The 9,371-nt window shown below is 51.2% G+C and overlaps 1 long non-coding RNA gene and 1 other non-coding gene across 2 annotated transcripts; both read left to right on the top strand.

The window, feature by feature from the left end:
- Positions 1 to 2,561: 2,561 nt before the first annotated feature.
- Positions 2,562 to 7,522, top strand: LOC102147464 (uncharacterized). The gene is made up of 4 exons (XR_002811626.2): positions 2,562 to 2,738; positions 2,885 to 3,184; positions 5,261 to 5,468; positions 6,645 to 7,522. It is a non-coding gene; the product is annotated as an uncharacterized lncRNA (long non-coding RNA).
- TRNAT-CGU (transfer RNA threonine (anticodon CGU)) lies at positions 2,722 to 2,793 on the top strand. The gene has a single exon. It is a non-coding gene; the product is annotated as a tRNA-Thr (tRNA).
- Positions 7,523 to 9,371: the final 1,849 nt, after the last annotated feature.

Genomic DNA, 9,371 nt, shown 5'->3' with positions numbered 1-9,371 from the left:
TAAGTCTTAGAAGAAAAAATAGGGGGAAAGCTTCATGACGTTGGATTGGGCAAGGATTTCTTGGCTATGACACCAAAAGGACAGGCAACAAAAGCAAAAGTAGACAGAGGGGCCTACGTCAAACTTAAAACTTCTGCACAGTAAAGAAAACAATCAACAGAGTGAAAAATCAGCCTATGGAGTGGGAGAAAATATTTGCAGACCATACATCTGATAAGAGGTTAATATCCAGGATATAGAAAGAATTCCTACAACTCAAAAAAAATAAACAACCCGAATAAAAAATTGGCAAAGGACTTGAACAGACATTTCTCCAAAGAAGATATACCAATGGCCAAAAGCACATGAAAATACGCTCGACATCACCCATCAGAGAAACACAAATCCAACCACAATGAGATATTACCTCATACCCATTAGGATGGCCACTACTGGCAAGGATGCGGAGAAATCAGAACCCTTGTGCACTGCTGATGGGAATGTAAAATGGTACAGCCACTACGGAAAACAGTATGCAGGTTCCTAAAAAACTTGAAAATAGAACTACCATGTAATCTAGCAATCCCACTTCTGGGTATACACCCAAAAGAATCAAAGACAGGATCTCAAGATATTTGCACACTTGTTCATTGCACCACAATTCACAATAGCCAAGAGGCAGAAGTAAACTAAATGTCCATCCATGAATGAATGGATACAGAAATATATAATGGAATATTATTGAGCCTTAAAAAAGGAAATCATGGGCCAGGCTGGTGGCATAGTGATTAAGTTTGGGCTCTCAGGTTCGGTGGCCTGGGGTTGGCAGGTTTGGATCCCCAGTATGGACCAACACGCTTCTCATTAAGCCATGTGCTGTGGCTACGTCCCGTATACAAAATAGAGGAAGATTGGCACAGATGTTAGCTCAGAGCCAATCTTCCTCATCAAAAAACAAAAAAAAAGGAAATCATGTCATGTGTGACAAAATGGATGAAACTTGAACACATTACACTAAGTGAAATAAGCCAGTCACAAAAAGACAAATTCTGTATGATTCCATTTATATGAGGTACCCTGAGTGGTCAAACTCTTAAAAAGAGAAAGCAAAATGGTGGTTGCCAGGGCCTGGGAGGAGGGGAAAAGTGGCTGTTGCTGTTCCATGGGCATAAAGTTTCAGCGTTGCAAGATGAAAAAGTTCCAGAGATCTGTTGCACAACTACTGTACTGTGCATGGAAAAATGGTTAAGATGGTAAATTTTATGTTCCATGTTTTTTGACCACACACTAAAATAGCTTTCCTGGGTTTTCCCAAATCTCCACAACCTATACTTTTTAAGCAGTTCTACAAAAAAGCCAGAATGACTTGGGCACTGGCGTGGCAGGGTGGGCAATGGCGTGATTGGTCTGGTTCTGCCCCCTCCCCTGTCGCCGCGTCCAGGAGGGCTGGGCCCGGAGGGTGGCGGGCAGTTGGCCACACCCTCCCCAGAGAGGAAGGCTCTTCTTCCCCACCCATGCCCGCGTACCTGTCCTGGGACAGTCGCTGTGGCCACAGGCCAAACAAGGACAGAGGGACCTAATTTCCTTTTTATTTTTAATTTAAAGAAAATACAAGATCTACAAACAAGTATACAGCATCATAATAGGCACCCGTGTTCCCAGCATTTCAGCTTTTCGCCTCCTTCATAGAATAGACACAAAACATTAACAATAAAGTTCCCTTTGTCCGCTAAACCTCAGCCAGTCTCCCTCTCTCCTTTATGTTTTTATTTTTACCAACTTCGTACGTCTTTCCCTTTACTTTAATAAGTGATCTGTATTTTCCTACACCTCGCTTTTTAAAATCGCAGGTGCATTTGCGCTCTAGCCCTGCTGATAATCATTCCCCAGTCTAGATCACTCGTTTTAATAGTGACCGACTGTCCCACGGTATGGACAGACTGTCCGATTCCTCCATCCAGGCGGCCTCCAGTTCTCTCCCACTAGCACTGTCCCCACGAACATCCCCGGGGGCATCTCCTTGTGCGCCCACATCGGTCCCTCCTCGGCAAGGCCATCTTGTCTCAACACACATTCACTCGAGTCTCCCGCACAGGCCCATGCCAGGGGTGGAAGGGCCAGCGGGGAGCGAGAGCAGCCCGGGGAAGGTTCGGCTTACACACACCGCCGCTCCGGCGGGGTCAGCGAGGTCCCCTCCCCTCGTCCCTGCAGCCCGGCCTCCATCCCTGCCGGCTCCCTGCATCCTTCTCCGAGGGCCGGTCCCGTGCACGCCTGCACGCCCTTCTTGCCCTTCGGCTCGGGGTCCCGGCGCCGCCCGCGGAACCTGCTCCCCGGACGGCAATGACCGGGCCAAGGTCCCTCGGCTGTCGCGGGGCGGGGCGGGGCGGGCCTAGACGCCGGCCTGGGCGGGCCTCGCTTCCGCTGCGGTAGGTGGGGCTCCTCCTCCGCCGCGCCCCCGCCCGCCGCCCCTCCCGAAGCCCGCGCTGGCCTCTCCGGGCTCTCTGCCGGCGCCGTGCCCGGGGCGCTGCAGGCGGGCGGGGTGGGGCGGGCTCGCGCGCCGCAGGTTCGGGTCTCGCCGTCGGCAGGACGCGGGCGCGGGCCGGGTCCCTGAGTGGCGCGGAGAGAGGGGCCGGGGGCGGGGCCAGGGGGCGGCCCGGGGGCGGGGCCGGCGGTGGGCCCCACCCCTCCCCGCCCGCGCCGCCTCCCCTCCACTGAAAGCTTCCAACGCTCGCTCGGCTGTCAGGCGCGGTGGCCAAGTGGTAAGGCGTCGGTCTCGTAAACCGAAGATCGCGGGTTCGAACCCCGTCCGTGCCTGGGGCTCGAGGTTGGGGTTGGCCGTGGGGCCCTGGTGTTCCCGCGAGTGCTGTCCCGTTCCTCCGCTATGTGGCGTTTTTTTACTTTTCAGATTCCGTGCTGGCGTCCTCCGCTCCCTTCCCCGCCCCCAGGCTCCGCGGTACCGAGCGCAGGCTGGGCCAGGGCGCCGGGGCTCCCGGGACCACCTGCCGACGGGCCCGGGCGGCCTCTCGTCCCCCGCAGGGCGGGCTCGGCCCGGGGCCCGAGCAGGACGGCCTGGCTGGGCAGTGGTGTCACCGGCCGGGGGAGTCTGGTGTCGCTGGTTTTGCGTATCATGAAGGCGAGAGAAGGTTCCAGGAAGCGCATTCGAGTTTCTGGAGCAATTTTCTGATTTCTGTTTGTTCCTTGAAAGGTGAGTTACCCCCGCCGTGCCCGCCGCCTGCCTTCTCGTCTAGGAAGCCGACCCCAGCTTTCAGCTGGTGGGCGCTTACTCTTTTCTCAGCCCTTGTGCTGACCCTCTGAGTCTGGCGCCTGTCTGCGTGATCCTTTGAACCTGGCCCGTAGCCAGTGATGATACTCCCCAAATCTTCTCTGGGATAAACAGCCCAATTTAATATGATTTGATGCTCAGGGCCTCCCCTTCCTGATACACTCCAGTCTGTCTGTCCCCTTCTTCAATTGTGACGCTCAGCACTGAAAATACTACTCCAGATATAGTCTAATGGTACATCACCTCCCTCGTTCTATGTCCCATACTTCTGTTAATGTGACCAAAAATCACATTGCCTTTCCAGAGGCCCTGTTGCGCAGTTGACCATGGGGAGCTTCAGGCAGATTGAATGTCAGCAGAGTCCCTTTGGGATGGTGTCCAGGGTAATCAGAAGGCAGGATGTGGGGCTCAGGCAGCAGGGGAATATATTGATCTTTTCCCTAAGATTCTAATAAATGGAAGAGATGCTCTTGGCTGTTCAAGGGAATGCTGAGCTAGGGTGTCAGTGTCATCGTGGAATTTTTACTAAACGCAAATCGAGGCAGGTTCCAGATGTTCAGGGATACGAAGGGGAAAGGTCCTGAACTACTGGATATTGTCTTGAATCCTATCCTTAATTTGGATTCCTGATGAGAAGGAACTTGGAGGCTAGACATTGGATTTCCTGGGGTAACCGGAGCAGAGAATTCCATCCCACAAAGGCAGGTGGATGAGCCAAGCTAAAATCAATAAAAGAGGGTCAAGGTACAGAGGAGGTCAACATACAGGTATTAGGGGAAACACGGGCCCCCAAAGGTGAAGGACCAGAGGCAGGGGTCAAGTACAGTTCCCAGGTCAAGGTTGGTGAGACGAGATGGAAGTGAAGCAGGTCAGACCCAAGCACAAAGGTGCGCTGGGACCAGGGAGGTCTTGGAATTACCTGGAAGGCCCCCAGGGATCCACACTCACCTCCGCGGGGCTGGAGGCAGGTCATTGGCTTAGAGGGTGAGGACAGAGGTGGAAGGGGACACCTACGCTGAGTCTGTTGCATGACCTCTGTTAAATCACTTCCATACCGTGGCCTTCAACTTCCTTGCTTGCAAAGTTTGGAAGTTGAAAGAGATGTTTCCTAAATGCCTCGTAGCCTGAAATGCTGCGTTTCTACCTCAAAGTCTGGACCTTGGAGAAGCAAGGGGACCTCAAGTTGCCTCAACCATCTCCCTCATGGGTGCCAAGGTGGTGAATCATAGTCGCCCCTCTCACAGTGGGACCTGGTTGTTGCCACCTCATGAGGAGACCTATATGACCCTGGATCTCCTTCAGAGAGTTACAGGAAGTCCTCCCTGATGGGCAGGCCTAGAGCAGTGAAGGCCCCGCCCCCTGCCAGTTTCCCCTTGTTCAGACCCCACTCCCTGGCCAGGGTTGCCCACTCCTTCTAGAACCGACCACGGGGTCTCTGGTGCTGCAGTGTGACGGCCACGGAGGCAGACACAGCCATTTGTGGGCAGCTGAAGCCTCCAGAATATTTTTAAAAATATAAACTACTTTAAGTCAGGCCCCTTCCTTCCTGTGAGTGAATATTATTTAACTTAAAAGCAGAATTTGGCAAGTATATATATATATATTTTGCCTCATCCTGTCCATTTTAGTCCAATATTCCAGCCTGGAGAGAGATATTTTTAAATCTTTTATTGTACAATAAAATACAGATTCAAACACCACACAAATTAAGTGGGTGTCTTAATGAATTAGAAGAAGAACACGGCCAGGGTCAGAGAACTTTGCCGACACCCCAGAAACCTCTTTCCTGTGCCCCGCTCCCCATCACAGCCCCCCACAACCGGAAGTAACCACACCCCCTACTTTTACAGAAATCACTTCCTTGCATTTCTACTTACTGCCCAGTTGTGCATCTTTATACCCTATCGTTTAACTTTACTCCTTTTTAAAATCAATCTCTCTTTCAAGCTTTTTTTTCAGTCACTAGGATTCCCTTCCTTGCCTTTCCTTTCTTTGCAGTGTGTCTGTGGAGGAACCTGGTCTGTTTCACCTGCAGGGTTCCCCAGAGTCTAGACTTTGCTGACTGCAGACTCTTGTTGTGGTTCGACCAGTTCCTCTGTCCTCCGCGTTTCCTGCAGCCTAGCAGCTGGATCCAGACCCCACCAGCTTCAATCCTTTTGGCAAGCCTCAGCTCTCACCTCCTTTGAGAAACCTCTGATTCACCCAGGTAATGAGTCACTCAGCTGCTTGTCTGGGAGCCTCTGTGTCTCCCGCCACAGCTGGGAGGCCCCTTAGGGCTGGGACAGTGTCTCCCTCATGGCTGTGTTTCCCGCACCTGGTACAGAGACAGAGCCCTAAGGGTGGCAGGGTTGGGGAAGTCTTTTCTGAGGAGGTGACATCGTGGCTGGGCTCTGGAGGGTGAATAGGGATTTGCCAGAGCGCCACCACATTTGGGGCATTTCTGCCCTCATTCAGTCATCTCTGACCCCCAGATATCATGAACTAGTTGGCTGCTAAGCAGCCAGGGTGCTTTCTTTCATCCCCTGGCCCCTCAGACCTTCCATGCAAAATGGAGTTTCGAATTAAGAAACAAGTACTCCCTTTCTGTAGATGGTTTTATTAGCAAACACTAAAGGTCCAACCCCATCCTTCAGGACGAAAGTTCCCCATTTGGGATCGTGGACTGATAGGAATGAAGGCAACCCTCCAAACCCCTCATTTTACAGCCACAGAAACAGGCAAAGAGCAGGAAAATGATGTGTTCAAGGTCAACCAGAAAGCTCTACCTTTATCACATAGATTAAGTTCTTCCACAGGATGAGCACAAATCTGTTTGGAAAAGGCATCTTCGTTATCACTTGACAGGTACCCAGGAGATGGCCCATCTCTTTGCCAGCCTGTGAGCCAAGCAGTTACTTCACTTGCCCAACATTCACCCCTGAGCAATAGGAAAAGCACATAGGGACCAACATCACCGGGCTTGACCACGGCACTCAGGCTGCGGAGGCCGGGGAGGGACACAGACACACACTGTCAATGGGCGGATTCCCCAGGAGACAGCCTCTCCTGGACCACGGGCTCTAACACTTTCCAGGCACTTAGGCTGCCCATTGAAAGTCTTTCAGGGACCCCTGAGTGAGATGGCTAGGACTCGGGGCCAGGAGGGCTCCTCATATGACCTTGCTTCCCATGAGCTGCCCCTCACCCCTCAGCCTCACTCCCTAGGTCACATTCAAAGGGCGCAGCCCAGAGCATGTCAGACCACCTGCCTCCTCCCCACCCACCATCACGCACGAGAACTGAATCCAGCTCGAATCACCACCTTGGCATTGCTGAAATATTATTGCACCTGGAGATAACCGACTCCTTTCTGGGAAATTTACCCCTCTGCTGCTTCTTGCAGGAAAGAGTTGTGTCTTCTCTTCTCAAATGACCTAGATAGATAAAGGGGCTCCTTATATGTTGGCTGAATGAATGAACAACGAAAAGAAGTGAGCAACTTCTCTTCCTGCGGTTCTGGAACAGTCAAGCTGGAGAAATCACAGAGAAAATCACATCCCAGTTCTGCCAGTGACAAAACAGAGGCACAGAGGCAGAGAATACCTTACTGAAGTTACACAGGAGTGAGGAACTGAAACGGGCTCCAAACACCAAACGATGACAAGACCGGTGATGCCGGTGTGGCTTTTCTGCAGTAATGATTTCATGCCAAGCCTGTCTTTCCCCAGAGCTCCGGGACTCTCCCTCTGTCCAAGCTATCTGGGCCAAGAGAAACAAAATCCATGTAAATTGCCTGAGCAAAGATGCTGAGACAGAAAGCCCCGTGAATTCCATAGTCACATACAGAATACTTGAGACTCTTTGCAGCCTTTTTCTCCCTCTGCTTACCAGGACCCCTGTGTCTTCTGTCGAGCTCTTCCTGACTGATGGCAGGAAGTTGAAAAGTCCCCAGGACAATCGTGACTGTAGAAGTGGCATCCGCTAGGCTGTGTGGTCCAGAGGAGGAAGTTGAGTGGAAAGAGCTCAGTATGGAGTGACCTTGGGTAAACCATTTCTTTTTTTTTTCTTCAAGTCCCTTCCTCTATGAGATGATCTCTTAGGGAGCCACCAACAAATTTTCTTGGGCCCCAAAGGGCAACACAATTCTGGATGACAGCTCTTTTGATTTTTTTTTCTTTAAAGATTGGCCCCTGAGCTAACATCTGTTGCCAATCTTTTTCTTTCTTTCTTTCTTCCTTCTTCTTCTCCCAAAAGCCCCCCAATATATGGTTGTGTATTCTAGTTGTGAGTGCCTCTGGTTGTGCTATGTGGAACGCCGCCTCAGTGTGGCCTGATGAGCGGTGCCATGTCCGTGCCCAGGATACAAACTGGCAAAACCCTGGGCTGCCAAAGCGGAGCGCACGAACTTAACCACTCGGCCACAGGGCCGGCCCCCTAGGCAAATCATTTCATCTCCCCAAGCCCAGTTTCCATGTCAGTAACACAGGGTTTCTCGTTCCTCCATGCCACTCCATAGCACTTTACGCGTTGCTGGAGATATGACACATGTGCATTATTAGCAAAGAATCGATACCACAACGTGGTATTCGTGTTAGATGCCTTGAGCAGTTTGGGTATTGGAGGCCACGGTGAATGTTGGCCCTCCTGCCCTTGGGAGATGTGGTCACCCTCCAAAAGGACACTGGTGAAATCAACAGTTACTAGAGGGAGTGCCTCTGGCTGTGGCTCAGCCCTAGGGGACCCTGGGGAGGGTTGGGGCGGCCAAGCCCATCCAGTAATGGCAACGCTGTGTTCTCAGGGCAGTGTACGCAGGACTGAGAGGTGCTCAGCAGATATTTCCTGCATGTACATGTGCCAGGCACTGGAAACAGTACGTATGAAAGAGACAAACATTCTCTCCCCTGTGGAGCTTGCATCTGGGAGTCGATGCAAAGATCAGCAGCAGAGAGACAGAATATACTCCAATGAGTAAAGTACATGACATATTAGACAGGACAGGGCTATGGAGGGGAAAAAAAGCTGGATTGGAGGATAAGAAGTGATGGGGAAGGAGGCTGCAGTTTAAAAGAGGGTAGCCAGGGAAAGCCTAGGGAAGAATCTAGAATGAGGGGAGCCAGAGAACAAGCTCAGTGCCTCCAGCTCTATGGGATTTTGTCCCAGAGGCAGGTTGATCCCTCCCAGCCGTGGAGATGCATGTGTGCAGCTGTCTGGCAGGGTGGCTGGGACGTTAAGATTGTCCATGACACCCCCCACCTCCACCTCCACTTCCACCCCCACCCCCATCCCAGGGGCTCTGAGCCTGGATTGCTAAGGAGCCTGACTCCTGGGGGCCATTTGTCGGGGGCAAAAAGGGCTGAAGTCCCAGGGTTGACTTGGAGAGGTAGACTGCATTGTGGGAAGGACAAGCATGCATGAACGCCCTGGAGACCGGGCCTCTCTGAGATGACGACTTGGTGAAATGTGTCCTAGACCACGGAGGTTGGGTGGAGAGGGGCTGGTCTCGGGCCTGCATTTATTGGCCAAGTGACCCTGGCAAGTAATTTCACCTGTCAAATGCGTGTTATGATACCTCCATCCTAGGGTTGTTGTGAGAGTGTAAGGAGAAGCTCTTAGCACAGGGTCTTGGTACCTAGAAATTTCTCATCCTCATCACGATGAGGCAGTATTTTTCAAATTGCAGGAGGTAACCCATGAGTAGATCATGAAATAAACTTAACAGCTTGCAAGCAGCATTTTTTACTGGAACAGAATGGGATACCAAAATACATTTCAGTGTGTAAGAATTGTTTCATGAAACACTTTATATACATATATAGATGTACATATTTCCTACCATGGGGCATGACCGAAAGTTTGCAAGCCACTGTCCTAAGGCAGTGCTTCTCTCAAGATGGTCGTAGGAGTGTTTTTCTAACTTTAGAAATTTGCATGCCACTGTCACCATTTTTGCCAAATCAGAATACCACTTGTATTATTGTGGACTAAACATTTATCTTTGAGTTGGCCCATTTTAACCAGTTTAACCTCATCCTAACAACAATATTCATGAAACTTGCATTTGAAAATATAAAAATTTTTTTAATCTGAAACCATCTCACGTATGAACACCGCACTTTGGGGAACACCGGTG

Source organism: Equus caballus, chromosome 11 (genome assembly GCF_041296265.1).
Source record: "Equus caballus isolate H_3958 breed thoroughbred chromosome 11, TB-T2T, whole genome shotgun sequence".
Taxonomy (NCBI): domain Eukaryota; kingdom Metazoa; phylum Chordata; class Mammalia; order Perissodactyla; family Equidae; genus Equus; species Equus caballus.
The sequence above is the reverse complement of the archived record's forward strand: the minus strand, read 5'-3'. Positions and strand labels throughout refer to the sequence as shown.